Below are 15651 nucleotides of genomic sequence, written 5' to 3'. Positions count from 1 at the left end.
GTTTGGTTTTATTTCCCTTGCCTTCAATGACGTGTCTTGTAAGGAGTTGTATTACTTGAGTATATTATTTTAATACCTTGGCTTCCCTCTTCTTTAATTATGTCTTCTTCAGTGGAATTGTCTTCTACCTTACCTCAGAAATTTTCTTAGTTATATCCTAAACTTGGATTCAAACAGGTATAACCCTTCTGTAATCTCAATTTTAATTTTCTCGCTCTCTGATTACAACCTTCTATTTTCCCTCTGGTATCTCAATTGCTTTAATCCTTCAACCCTATCCAGAACCCATAATCTATTGCTTTTACCATATTTGCACTATCTTTCAACCCTGTCACATCTCAATTTATCTCTTATGTATTATAGTATTTCTGATTGCCTACATATTTCAAGTTTGACAATGGATGTGTAGACTTAACCCTTTGTCCATAAGCTTTATTGTATACCCTTGGCAATACCCAATTATGGTTAAATCTATCTTTGTCACTACTCAACTTCTGCATATCTGGCTGATTGCAGCTAGACAAAAATCCTATCATGCTAACTGTTCTCGCATCAAATTCATGATCCCTGACTTCAAGTGGATTCCAAATGGTGTCCATCAAATTCTGTAACATTTTCCCAGTCACTTGCCCTCCCATTGTCTTGAGGACAATTTCATGCATTCTCAACTATTGTCAGACTTCTACCTTTGCCTATATCTCAGCAGATTTTCAGTAAGAAATTGGAAGAACAAGAAGAATTGGGCACAGGTTCTCTTGACTACGTACCTACCAGAGTATAAATATACTCTTTCTTCCTCTCACCCAGGATGAATATGCGATTGTGCAGGACTAACTGCCCATGTGCATTATCTCATTTTCACTCATTGACTGAATTCCCTCTCTTATAGCATTTTCCACAACTATTGAATTATGCTCATCAGCACAAAATATGCTCTAACTCCCAATTAATTGAAAAACAATTCCTTGACTCTAAAATTACCTCCATCTAATGTTATCTTTGTAGCAAAACTCCTTGACAGATTTTATAATTGCTGTCTTCAATTATTCTTCTCCACAACAACTAGCTATTGCCTCACCCTTAATATCATATGGACTCATGGCTTTAAATTCCACCTACGCATTAGCGACTCCCCAAATTAAATTTCCAACATGTCCATTTAGATATTGACCAGAGACATCATAAGATTAGCTTTTTCCCAGCCTCTATACCCTGCTGCCCAATTCCTCACCACTATTCTTTTCAGTCTTTCCCAAATGACTGACACCATCCTTCTAGTGACTGAGGCCAATAACCTTGGGTCAAGATTGACTTCTTTTTTCTAACATACTATCTATACAAGGTCATGAATGGCTTCTTTCTAATGTACTATCCAACTAGTGAAACCTGTCAGATGTATTCAGGTACATCTGACCACCTCTATTGCTTTCATCCTGGTCCAAGCCATCATAATCTCTGACCTGGAATTTTGCAGTGGCTTCCTATTTCAATCCTGACTGCTTCTCCCCAGATGCCTTTCAGTCAATTCTCAATGCAACAGTGGGAGCAGTCCTGATAAACTCTATGGCATGACGAGTAATTCAGGAGGAATTTAAAAACAAAATAGAACTAAAATACTAGACATCAATAACATGAAATAGAAGAGAAGTGATAGGAATTAAAGCATCCTGAATTTCTTCTGTAAGATAACAACTCATTAAATCCGTGTATTGCATTTGGGGCTACAGGGGGTGGGGTGGGCTTTCTTTGCCATGAAGCAGTATTCGTTGAAACATTTTCTAGTATACATTTTCAATAAACCTGATGAAAGTGCTATATGCTAATTAGTCTTAAAATGGAAGGAGAATTTTTAAACTTAATTAACACTATGTTGTTTTCTGTGGCCTGTTGACAGAGACCAAGTTGTGTGGGAAACTTCCTTTAAGAATAGTATACTTACTATATATGTTAAGTGTGGTCTTTCACATTATGAACCCATATTTTCTATTGGAAGGGCCTATTGAGAATAGGATTTTCTTTTAATAAGAAAATATTGTTAGTGAGGAAAGAAGCAAAGTTAAATTTAGATATGCTAGGCTCAGAGGAAAAAAAGTAGGCATTCTTTTAATGTAAGTATGTGAAGAATCCTTTTGTAAAGTTATAATTGTCAGTCTTCTTGGTCACATGGCAGGACTTAGCGATACCCTTTTTAGCTATGTTGGAGATGTAAAATTCACATAAAATATGTGAAAGGGACAGCCTGGGTGGCTCCGTCAGTTAAGTGTCTGATTCTTAATTTTGGCTCAGGTCAGGATGCTGGGTCGTGGGATTGAGCCCCGCAGTTGGTCTCTGTGCTGAGTGTAGAACCTGCTTAGGATCCTCTCTCTTTGTGTCTCTCCCTCTGCCCTTCTCCTTCACTCATGCTTTCTCTCCCTCTAAAAAATAAAATAAAATAAAATAAAATAAAATAAAATAAAATAAATAAGTGAAAGCAACATGAAGTGTGTTTAACCATGATATTTATTACCTATATAGAGAAACAGTTTTGATCTATCACTTGGCAATTGGGATCTCCTGCATATCCACCTCACTTTCATATTCTATAGCTCAACAGTCCTATTAATCCTATTCCTACTTTGAGCATTTGAGCTACAAGAAGAAGGCAGAGAGGGTATGAAGCTAATGTAGGCACAAGTCACACTACTCAAAAGAAGAGTTTCAGGTAATTTCTATCTCACCTGAGTCTACTCAGTTTCTCTAACCTTTCCCTGAAGCCCAGCTTCAGTGACTTAGGTTCAGCTTCATATATAAAGCATTTTTATTTTTATTTATTTTTTTAATTTAATATTTATTTATTTATTTATTTATTTATTTATTTATTTATTTATTTTTTAACATTTATTTTTTGAGAGACAGAGACCAAGCATGAGCGGGGGGGAGGGAGACACAGATTCTGAAGCAGGCTCCAGGCTCTGCGCTGTCACCACAGAGCCCGACACGGGGCCTGAACTCACGAACTGTGATATCATGACCTGAGTTCAAGTCCAACCCTTAATCAACTGAGCCACCCAGGAGCCCTTGTTGATTTATTTTTGAGAGACAGAGAAAGCGCACAAGAGAGGGAGGGGAAGAGAGAGAGAGTGAGACGGAGAATCCCAAGCAGGATTCTGTACTGGGCTCAAAACCACAAACTGAGATCATGACCTGAGTCAAAATCAAGAGTCCGATACTTAACCGACAGAGCCACCCAAGCACCCAGGTGAAGCATGTTTATGCGGAAAGGTCAAGAATCTTGACTTCCCTCAACTGTATTATCTTTTTTTTTTTTTTTTTTTCAGTCAACTTCAGTAGTGTTTAATTACTTTATCATTCATGTGGGGCTTTTGTTTGGCCAATCATTCCTCAGCTTGTACTAGCCAATGCTCATACAGGGTTACAAGGAATTTATTTATTAATTTATTTTTAACCATTTGACCATAGACAATACAAATGTCTATGCTTTTGTCACATGCTTGCAGGAATCTTATATTTCTATGGTATACCTTAAGTGGAACTTCCTGTCAATGGAATGCTGCCAATCCCGAATCTCCTATTAAGAAGGAAGCTTCTTTCCCCACCCCCCCCTAATTTTCAGTTATTAAAATGTTATTATAAATTGCTCCCCAAAACTTTTAGTTTGGTCTAAATGCTTGATCTTGCTAATTTTTGACAGGTTGCAAATTGTTTAATTCAGATTCTTCATTTTCTTATTAGTTGGATTGACATAAAAGCAGAAGCTAGATTCTCTTCTCTTTGCTGACATGGTCACATGGATGATACAGGTTAATATATACTCTTTCCCTTAAACTCCAGTAATAATTCATTAGTTTAAAAATTTTTGCAAGCTGACCAGCTCAACATTTCTTTTGCTTACTTCTGCACTAACAACACAAAGAAGTAAATTGAATAAAAGTATTGGCACTTTTAGAAAAAAACAATATCTAAAAACTAGTTATTGGAATATATACAGACCCTGAAAGAGATGGGACATTGTGCCCACATGCTAATATTTATTCATGCCATCATATTTTTACTGATTGTGTGTAACTGTACCTTGAATCATTAAGAAAGTGCAGAGGTTGGGGAATGGCATTCATTTACCTTTCCTTTGGCCGCTTTTCAGTGAACTGCCTGTTGCAAATATTTTGTTTCCTTGAAGAATGACAAAATTTCCAATTTGCGTGATCCCAGTTTCTTTGTTATCTACTACACTTAAATATCTATAATTTTGCACGATTTGCTACACAGATGAAGTGAAATCACCAGGAGAAGCACAGTATACTATATTGTAATAGAATGAACAAATATAGCCGTGAACACTGGGCAGAGACTCTTGGCAGCTCTTCCCTGAAAGCTGTGGAGGACCTGCTGTGCAGAGCCCTGAGGCATTCTGACAGTGAAAAAGCACACTGATAAAGAATGTTTTAAAACATTTAATTAATAACTAAGGCCACGGTATGTATCCCTTCTAGCTCAGACAAGAGAATTTTTTTGGGTTTTTTTTTTTTTTTTTGGTTGTTGTTTTCTTTACTCTGCAGTATTAGCAACTTTCCCAAGAGGTAATATACAAAAGATATTGGGAAATGCTAGTGTTTTTTTAATCAGTATTTTCAAATAGAAATACTGGATAAGCTTTCCAAAATGAATTATAGGGAGATAAAATGGTGACTCACCTAATAGGTACAATAATAATAATATTAGCAATATATTACTGCATGGGAAGACAATAGAGTGTTTAAAAGCTCAGACTCTGGAGTCATAGAGATCTGAGGTCAAATATTTTTTGCCAGTGAGTGACCTTGAAAAAGTTATGTAATCCTCCTGTGTTTCTTATAAAACAGGGATGGTAATAGGACCTATGCACCATGTTGTTAGGGTTAAAATAGATAATATATATAAAACACTTAGTGCCTGGAACATATTAAACTCTTAGTGTATTCTAGCTATTAATAATGAGTATTTTTGTTTTACATAATCCTCCATCCCGAGGGAAAGAGTGGCAGCATACGCTGTGCTCTAGTGCAAGGAATGTTTCAGATTCTGACCTGTTAGATATTCTCTGGAGCAGAAAATGTAGAGCCCTCTGAGGTCTGGTATCCATAAAAGAACTTACAGGGAATTCATGGTCCCATATCCTTTCATAGCTTCCTCACTGATCCTACCTTTGGGATTTTTAAGGGATACAGAAGGGGAGGGAGACAGACACTACTTACAAATTTTCTACCCTAAAGTAGAAAACCTGATGTTCTTAAGTCTTGCTCATACTGCAAGCATGCCTATGTGCCCATGATTTCCATGCTGGGGACCATCCTCTTAGTTCTTTCAGATGGTGATTTCTTTTCACCTGTTCACCTATTCTTTCCAGGATATGTTAGTGTGGACCTTTTTTTAAAAGTAGGTTCTACACCCAATGTGGGGCTTGCAGTCATGACCCCGACATCAAGAGTTGCATGCTCACCTACTAAGCCAGGCAGTTTCCCCTAGTGTGGACTTTCAATTCCAGTCACTATCCTCAAGAAAGCCTTTCTGACCACCAAAGTCCAGGCATGGTGTCTCTCTCATGTGCTCCTGGAGCACCCTATACTTCTGTCTCACCACCACACCCTATGGCAATTGCCCCATTTTCTTGTCTTGCTTCCCCAGCCAATCTGTACATTTGAAAAGACAGGCAACATGGTTTGGCCAGTACTTAGCACAATGCTTGGCATATAGTGACTGCTCAATATTTTCACATGGTTCTTGTTAATGATTAAGTGAACAGGCTAGCTGTGCAGGTAGCTATAGTCCATTGCTTCTGTTCTGAAGAACATTTTTTATCCTCTGGTAGAAATATAGCCTTAAAGAATATGAAGTGAAAGGTTTTATATGGTAGTGATAGTAAAATAAATCGAATGGGGTACAGACCCTATCCACTGTTGCCCCTCTTTCGTTTGCACAAAGACAAAAATATTTCAAATTTCCCGGGAAACATAAGAAGATATGAAAATATGAGTCTTGTCCACATACTTTTTATAAATTTGCTTAATTGTTGTGCACTTGGAAAGGATTAAGTTATCCTTCAGCATAAGGTAGTATACTTATAAAAGGATAATAACATTCAATGTGCATATTATAAAATTAACTGGAAATAAAATCTGTACATGCCTGTATATTTTACAGAGTACTTTCATATAAATTGTTTCACAGTAACTTAAGTCTTAATATTTTTTTTTGTTCTGAATTTTCCCTTGTCAATTCCTTAGCCTGATGAAGTTTGGTAAATGACTTCAAGATCCAGAGCTCTACCTAACCTTCCCTTAGCAACCTTGGCTCTATGGACTTGACTGAAATTCTTTTGTTCGGAACCAAAGACTGACTCAGAGCTATTTTGATATTTTGTACCCATTTGACCCCAGCTATTTTCCAACAGTGGCAACAAGTTTTGTTTTGTTTTGTTTTTTTAAATTCAAGGTTCAGTCACATATCTGAAAGTACCCCCACATCTTACTAGCTTACTAATTATCAGTCTTCAAATGACTTTCTTTTCCTCTTTAATCCTCTACTAATTTGGCAAGAACTGCCTGATACATCTAGGTTTTTCACCCTATTTCAATATCCTTGCATTGTGATTGGAAGGCTAATTTGTTCAGGACTTGTACAATGATGAGCTTTTCTCAAAACAGAAGCAGCAAGCTGCTTCACACCAACGTATACTTGGCCCCTCTCCTGTCAATCCATATGTAGCAGATGCAGATAGAATCTGTTGGTTGGCACAAGAAGCTCTGTGCACATGGCTCCTATTTTTAAGCCTCTGTTGGTATCCATGTGCAGAGAATGCGGCCTGTTACTGACGGACTCTGAATCACTCCGAAAGGAACCAGACTCAGAAATCCATGCAAGCAACCTTGAAATGAAGAACTTCCGTGTGTGTGTGTGTGTGTGTGTGTGTGTGTGTGTGCGCGCGCGCGCGCGTGCATGTGTGTATGTATATTGACCAGGAAAACATGAATAATTCAACCCTCTCATACCCAGCCACTGAGATCATAGTACTCTAAATAGAATTGCAATGATTCCATGTAAATCATATCAGTCTGGAAAGGTTCAATGATTTTATTGACAGATTTTCTCTCACTCTCCACCTTTTAAAACAATACTATTACAGATGCACAGATATATGAATTAATGGCTTTTTGATTTTAAATAATTGATGCAAAAGGCCATAAGGGCAGCTTGCTATAATATGTCATTGTATGGAAAATAAAGATCCCAAAGATAATTTCAAAAACATGTTGTGTCCTGTCATTAATGATAAAAGTGCATTAATTGATTTGGCTGTCATCAAAACAAGAGAGAAGTTAGATATGAGGTTTTCAAACTGGTTCCTAGAAAGTGAGAAAATGGTTACTTGATATTTTTTGTCGATGATTATAGTAATTCCTTATTATAAGTTAGCTTTTTAAAATCATAGGATAACTTTCAAAATACACTAAAATTCCTAAGAAGTATTCTTAGAGGAAAAAGGATTGTTATTCAAAAAACGTTTCATATTTAAAAAAAAAATTCCCTTCCCATATCTGAGCTGACACATTGTACTTTTATCTTTATCCCATTCTTATCCACACAAACAGTACCCACCCTTCATATTTTACACGTCCTATTACCCATAATACCTGGATTACATTAAGGAAGACCTAAGGTATTTCAGAACTAGTGAGTGATATGATGAAATAGAAAGATATTTTTGGAATAAGAGATCAAGAAAAGCAAGAGAGGAGCAAACATGATAGAGGAGGGTTTTTAAAAATAATACACCCTATTCCACAACAGATGCATCTTGGGGGGCCCAACACCTGTGGTGTTATCCTTAAACTCATATACACTCTCTTGTCTCAGACTTTGATTTATAGATTGTATGTCAGTTTGGGAAGATACTGTCCAATAACCTTGACTTCTGCATCCATCTGTCAACCACCAGTCCTTCCCTAAAACCAATGATGTCCAGATGGAATTTATCATCTGGGTTGTAAAGCAATATTTTTCAAATGATGAAAGGCTCATAATATCAAATGAATGGATCTTGACCAGTATTTTTTAATAAAATAGAATAAAATAGAAAACACCAGCTTGTATATACAAAATATGGAAGAGTATTAGTTTTGTGAAACATTTCTTTTGGTTATGTGTGTGTGTCTTTGTGTGAGTTTGTGTCTTATGGGTCATGATTCACATATGTTACCACTATGGGCAGTTGTCAAACAAGTTTGAAAGACACTGTATCAGCCTCTTATATTCATGAGGTGGACATGGCTAGTCCTCCCATCAAGCTAGTTAGTAATTGGCAAGTAACAACCAACCTAATCTCCCACTCAGAACCTTGCTACTTCCTGACTTCCCAGTACCAGAAGCACTCTGAGCCTGACCAGCTGCAAGATCAATGACTATTTAAGTGGAGTCTTTTGACATCATCTCCATTCTACCAGGGGGTAATAAAAAAGAAGATCCAGATGTTCCTACCTCAGGGCATCTGAGAGGAAGAGAGATGATGACAGCATGCTCACTTCTCAGTCTATGCATAGCCCTCACAATAAGGGAAAAAGAGCATACCTCCTTCCAGAACTCTCTACCCAGAACCACCTGTTGAAGATAACCTGTAATCAATCCTATTTCCCCATAAATCTACCTTCACCCCTTTCATATGCAGTTGAGGATAAAAGTTTTGGCACAACCACATATATTCTAAATCAAGAACAATAGAATATGCTACAGTATTTGGCTAAGTGACCATAGTAAAAACCTGGCTCTGTCTCATTCTGGAGAAGGGGGTTTCTACAAATCCACCTCATGTATCCATACCACAGAGGATGAGGAATGTATGAAAACCCATTCACTCTCCTGACTCCCATTTTTTCAAGATCATCTTTAGTTCATTTTTACCAACTTATTATTACTCCTTTCTGTAATCTCAGGCTGTTTGACTCACCTTGGCTCTGCTCTTTGGCCTCTAGTCCTTATGTCAGATCCTACCTATCATTAAGCATCTTATTTGGACATGTTTCTCTGACCTGATCCCCAGCCCTCCCTTTAGGACAGAATTTTATGCTTAATGTCTGTCTCCCTGTGCTTTCTACCTTCCTACTGCATCACCTAGGTCAGTTAGATTATACTCTACAGCTGTTCTGGAAGAGGATAGGAAATTATATATAACTCTTTTCTGCCATTGAATTACCAGGACATATCCTAGCTGTCTTAGCCTCTGCCCATTACTACCTGTGCACTGGTGGAAGTTTTGCAAGGAGAAGGAAATCAACTACATGAAATAGGAATAAAAGACAGAATTAATGAACTGATGACTCTGTAGCCTTTGCTTTTCCCAAGTTGGAGTATATATTATCTTCTCTACTCCTCTCTCACTTGTCATTTTTCTCTCAAGATAATTTCTAATGAGGACTGTCTGAGATCATGGTCTTCTAGCAGCAGATCCTGAGCCAAGCAAGGCTTGAGGTGCAAGTCATTTTATTTCTCTGGAGAAACCCCTAAGGAAATGGGGGCAGCAGGATATAGAAGGGAAGAAGCCAAGCCAGGGGCACCTTTTTCAGCCCAGTCCCGGAGTGTAAACTATGTCTCAGAGTTTGAGAGTATGTCCCCTACAAGGCAAAGGAGCAGGATTTCTATACTTTCACACCAGTCAGTCTGTTGGGAAGTGCACTGGGAAGGGAAGAGCCTAGAAGCAGTAAATGCTAAACCCTAGGCACTTGTGCATCTCCTCAGTGTGAGGGGCAGGCCTCTGACGTACAGGTGGTACTGGGCTAGGGGCGCAGGGAACTTGTGAAAGGGATCCTCGGGAAGCTAGGCAAGGCACATGGGTGTGTACTACAAAGGCCTATGCTTATAGCCTTAGTCTGAAAAGTTGAAGCCATTTTCTAAAATCACATAAGCATTTTGACTAGCGCTTCCCTTCCAATCAGAAGGAATCATGCTTCCCATCTGCTGATATTAGAGAGAATGGTGTTGCATAGCCTCTGATGGGTTTGGCCAGTATTGGATGAAGTGGCCTAAAATTATTTAATGCCACTGAATGCTTCTTCTGCCCTATGCACTATTTAAAATTTTTTTTATGTTTATTTATTTTTGAGAGAGAGAGAGTGTGTGTGTGTGGGGGGGGGGGGGCAGTGGAGGGGCAGAGAGAGTAGGAGACACAGAATCTGAAGCAGGCTCCAGGCTCTGAGCTGTCAGTGCAGCTCTCAGACTCACAAACCATGAGATCATAACCTAAGCCGAAGTCAGACACTTAACTGACTGAGCTACCCAGGCACCCCATTATGCACCATTTTAAATCTGGAATATGTATTACTTCTTTTTAACACATTTAATCATCACATCAACCCAATACAATACATACCAGTATGTAGTTGAGCCAGGCAGTCTGACATTGGGTCATGTGCTTCCCTTCAGATAAGGTGGGTTCTGCAGAATTAGAAGAAACTCATGATTTCCAGGCCAAATTTCTACAAATTACACCTCTCCCTGACTCCCACACCCCAAATTAAAAAAAAAAAAAAAGAATCCCAAGTTAATGGATTGAGAGCCCTAAGCCTGACCTCATTAAGCTGGATTCTTTCTAATGTGTATAATCCATGACGGCACACACAGTGTTCCTACACTGGGGATGTCATAGTCAGAGGATGATCTCCAGTGTTCTAGGATGCTTTTCTCTCCCCTAAGGGAAAATCTTCTATTCTGATGAGGCTTCAGAGCAAAGGTATAGACCTTCAGAGATCCTGACTGAACCTTAACCAAGGTTATGACACATTTTCAATGTGGAATTCACAATAAAAACAATGCCAAACTATAAATAAATATACTGAAACCTAACAATTCTTGGAATTTAGCCATGAGGATCATTTCTTTTCTTTTTTAAAATATATCCAATTCTTTCAGAAAGGTATTTAATCTCCCTTTTTTTGGTGGTGGTGGTGGGGTGCCCCAACTCTTGGTATCTTAAGTACTAGAGTCTGACTGTTGAATAGTCAACTCTCTCTTCTCTTCTCCCCACCTCACACTTTAGTACATACACACACACATACACACACACACACACACACACACACACACACACACACCCAACTTCACACACACCCTATACATATGCCCAATTTCACACCAAAGTTAGTCAACTTTTTCAGTGTGCAGTTCATGGGCTTCATTAATCTCACATTGTAAGAAATAATATTTCCTCCTAGAAATAACAGAGTATGTCCCTTAGGAATAGATTTAAAAGCACATAGGTTTTTCTTTCACGCAGCTGCCAGTCTTTACAAAGAATAAGAGGCATGCCCTTTTCCCCTTACTGTGCAGTTGTTTTCTCACGTATGATGCTCTTTGGTGTTGCTACAGTTTCTACTACAAACTGAATTTTCCCCCTGTTACTGCTGGTTTATATTGTTCTCCCCTGCAGAGTTCCTTACCTGGTTTACTTCCATCAACAGCAGTTTGTGAGTCTCGGATGCTTTGCTGTTTATATTAAACTGAGTTTGTGTCAGAGAAGCTGTGAATTCACTACCAGAAGGCTATGATTCTGTCCTGAAATTGTCGTAGTTACCTGGTTTCTCCTCCATTATTAGTCAGTTACAGTTTGGAATTTTATTATATTAGCTATTTTATTGAGCTGTTTTCCTAAGTGCCATTTGGACCAGAATGGAATGTAAATTATTTAACAAAAATACATGTATGAATGTAATTCTTTATCTTTCTATTTCAAAAACTGTCTTTCCAAATGTAGGATACATATTTTCTCCAGATCTTCATTTTAGGTATGCTTGTTTCTGTATTAATGAATTCCCTAGGTTTTAGATAACTAACTATTGGTAATATTTTTACATCTGTTCTCTTTACTCTAACATAACAAATTAATTTTGAATAAATGCCATCTCGTAATATAATGGAAATTGAGATTGCATTTCCTCTCTGGCATTGACTTTTTGTTATATGAGGGGCAATTCTATTAAAGTCACACCATCTTTGTCTTTCTAAGCCTTAGTTTCCCCATGTGCTCAGTGAGAAATAACATAAAAGTCCCCCTTAGTACTGTGTAGACTAATGACAAAAATTATTGGATTAATGTTTGGAAAGTGTTTCAGAATTCTCTCAAGAAAGCTATTATGTAAGTAGCAAGTACTATTATTATTTTGCTATTTCAGCTTCCTTATTTTTCATTTCTCAAAGTCATTTGGGTCATTTACTATGGAATTTTCTGATTCCTTGACAATTTTTAATGGCTCTTTGGAGAGCCTTTTGAGGGCTGTTTAATCCCCTTGTTGATGATCCATCTGCTTGTGGAGTTCATGCTTTTTTCACAACACATTAATATTCAGGATTAAAAAAATAGTTGTAGCTATTTTGTACCTAGATGAAATTGCTTATCTTTTGGAGGAGAAATTTATGATCTTGCTTTTCAAATTGGATTTTTTACTTCTTGTAGGCTGTTTTTTTTTTTTTTTTTTTCATGTGGGGATAGGTAGAAATGGAGTTTGGCAATGCCAATTATTAATGACACCATTTGGAAGAAATATAATTGAGGCAATGGTCCCCATATTATTCTCTGAAACCACTCAAATGCTTTCTTCCTGTAGTATGGCAGTCTTTATGCTTTCTAGATTAGTCACAAATTAACAATGCCAATTCTTTGAGTTTGGAGCACATGCTATGAATTCCTATACATATATTATAAAATTTACATTTTCTCACAATTCCCACAATGGAAGAAAAGAAAAGGACAGCATATTTTCTGGCTTCCATATCCTCTAAACTCCTTTGAACAGGAGGTGGGACCAGGGGCTGATTTCTTCCATGGAATCTTATCATTGTAAAAGTTCTAGAATGGGTGAGAATGCTCAAACTGGTGATTTGGAGTGTACTGCTTAGTGACAAAACTGTGTCTATAAAATGGCTTAAAATTTTATTCAGAGTTTATTTACACATGTAATTCCACTAAGTTTGGTCCCAAGTAAATTTAATAGACCTAAGTTTTACCTTTAGGGGTATTAAATACAGAAAGGGAAAATAGGCAAGCTCAAGTTTCCTTGTTTAGGTAGTATTCTGAAGATAATTTTTTTTTTCTGAATGGACAATGTTAAGTGATTCTCTTTTCAAAAAGTAAATAGTACTAAGTTCTTATTCTGATAATCTGCAGCTGAAAGGAAATAATTAAGCATTACTCTTACTCTACTAAGTACATTTTTGGGTAAGCAGATAGCTCCAGCTGATGTTAATTATTCTTTTTTTTTTTCTCCAGAAGAATGACAGCTAATAAATGTGGAAAGAATTAGAAAATCATAAACGTTCAATCCCCGATGAAATAGTTCTTTGGGACAGTGGTTTCCACTGGAATAGACAATTAGAGGAAAGGTTGTTGGGGAAATTTACAGTGAGAGTTCAGCTGATAACACCTGAACTGCTAATCAGCTATCACTTTTATAGAAGGACCAGCCAGTGTGTGTCTCCTGAGGAACACCACCACTGACGGACTGTTTTTACCACAAAATAAGTGGACTCTGCATTTAATCAAACCTCCAGAGCTAACTTCCATTTACTAGAAAAATAGAAAATAAAAATTTAAACACAAATAACATGACAAAAACGCACAGATATATCCAAAATGTGAGCCATTCTACAGGGTAAGTAGCCAAGTTTCTGTAATGAGACAATGATGGGGAAATAGCTACCAGAGACAAGGGACTCCTTTATTTTAAAGCAAAGAAAAGTAATGTGTACATCTTGTATGAACCCTGATTCAGTTAAACTCATAGCTAGGGCATTTTTTAGAGACATTCAGGGAAGATAATTATGGAGTGTACATTGAATGATGGCAGTGAGTTATTATTAATTCTTAGGTGTGATAATGGCATCATAATTGTTAAGGAAATGTCATATTTTTGAAAAGTTATACACTGAAATATATGAGTGAAATGCAAGGAGGTCTAGAATTTAGAATACTTCAGTGAAGATTTTAAAAAAATGGCTACATCAAATGGAGCAAAATTTTGAGGCTTATGTGGAGAAACCATTATACTTTCTTCTTTTGCATATGTTTGAAAAGTTTCAGGATAAACTAATTTCTAAATGAATAAAAAGACATGTGCTTGAGAAAGCACTTTATATTTCCTATTGTTTCACTGGCATAACAACGTTATTGGATTTTTATGCATTGTCACTGCTAAGCAGTTTCATGAAAAATTGAGGGTTTGGGATATTCTCCCCCCTCCAACCCTTGGTAGCATCAGAACCACAGAATAGGGTTTTTTATTATTTATTTTTAAATCTTTTTTATCTTATTTATTTTTAAATTTATTTTTGCCACAAAGTCACATTAAAATTTTTAATAAATATAAGACAGCAAGCAGTTGTTGTAATAAAAACTGATAAACACTCATTTCCTTCACACTGTCAAAGGTTTGGTCTTCTGCCTGTTTTCCCATAGTTCTGATTTCCAGTCTTCCTCATCTGTTCTGGGATGGGCCAGGCAGCCTCATCCTTCTGTACTTTGGTACATGTTAGTACCTTTGACTAAAATGCAGTCTCACTTTTCAACAGCTAAGCACATTTCTGCTAATATTTAAAAGTCTCAGTACAGGTACTCCATCATCTCTGAAAGTCAACTTGACTTCTTCCATCAGTTTCCTCAGTCTTCAGTGCTCCTTAGAACATTGCCCTTTTTAACTTTTTTTGTGTATTAGTTTCTCTGCTGAAGGGTAAGATCCTTGAAGACTGAACAGGTACCTTGTCTTTTAATCTTTGTGTCTGCACCTAGCACAGGGCTTCACCTGTTTTAGAAACTGTAAATGTTTTTTGAATAAATAAGTAAACGGACAGTTTGTTACTGTAAACCAGCTTCAAACGTAGGAAGTCATACCACTGAGATGTCCTTATCCTGAGAAATGTTTTTCAGTTTCTCTCCTTGCAGTCCCCAGGGTTTGCACTTATGACACCCTAGGCAGGAACACCAGAATTTGGCCGGCTCAGGTGTCTGGGGACTGGCTTTGGATGCTTTCAAATTTGTGCCTCTTTTTCTTTTAAAACTCAACAACGTTGACTTAGGAAAGGGGACGTATTTCCATTGTTTCCATTCCATTGCAGCCACCTTCTTTTCCTTCTTCTAGTTTTTACAACCAACCAGAGCATCACTTCCTGACAGCCTTTCTTCCCTGTGGACTTTCCAAAATTCATTTCTGTTTATTGTTTATTGTTGCATTATGTTAGTCTGGAATGGAGGGTGAACTTCATATTATTTCTCTCACCATACCATGTTATGCACATATCAAAGGCAACTTTCCCTGAAGCTGTGTCTGGCATCTGGGGACCATGCTTTGTAGAATCTCTCTTTGCAGAGTCAGAGATCTGAGCCCAATGCCTATTCACAGACTATTTCCATTGCTGCTGAATTCCTATAGGGAAAACAGTAAAGATATTGAAGCCTATTGGCAGTTTTTAAAGCTGTCAGTTTCCCAACCCTCTTGGCTTGTTTCTGTTTCCCCAAAATGTGCTATATATCTTTCTGAAATTCAGGTGGGAGGTTCAGTCTCCCTTTGGGGCAAGAGCATAAACTTTTATGACTTTTTTCTCCCTTTAGATGAACAGATGTCCTCTGTTTACCTGAGA

At 37.4% G+C, this 15651-nt stretch overlaps 1 protein-coding gene and 1 long non-coding RNA gene across 3 annotated transcripts in view; one reads left to right on the top strand and one right to left on the bottom strand.

The window, feature by feature from the left end:
- LOC132671397 (uncharacterized) overlaps positions 1 to 10653 on the bottom strand; it is a 28473-nt gene extending 17820 nt beyond the window's left edge. The window contains exons 1-2 of one of the 2 annotated variants that reach the window (XR_009607085.1): positions 10596 to 10653; positions 10397 to 10461 (exon numbers count right to left, since the gene is read on the bottom strand). This is a non-coding gene — a long non-coding RNA (uncharacterized LOC132671397). Of the gene's footprint in view, positions 1 to 10396; positions 10565 to 10595 lie in introns of those variants that run through there. The other variant, XR_013557094.2, reaches the window with a different exon arrangement.
- LOC132670902 (uncharacterized) overlaps positions 1 to 15651 on the top strand; it is a 500514-nt gene that overhangs the window by 129681 nt on the left and 355182 nt on the right. The window lies entirely within an intron of this gene.

Source organism: Panthera onca, chromosome C1 (genome assembly GCF_046562875.1).
Source record: "Panthera onca isolate mPanOnc1 chromosome C1, mPanOnc1 haplotype 2, whole genome shotgun sequence".
NCBI classification, from domain to species: domain Eukaryota; kingdom Metazoa; phylum Chordata; class Mammalia; order Carnivora; family Felidae; genus Panthera; species Panthera onca.
This window is presented reverse-complemented; position numbering and strand designations above follow the sequence as displayed.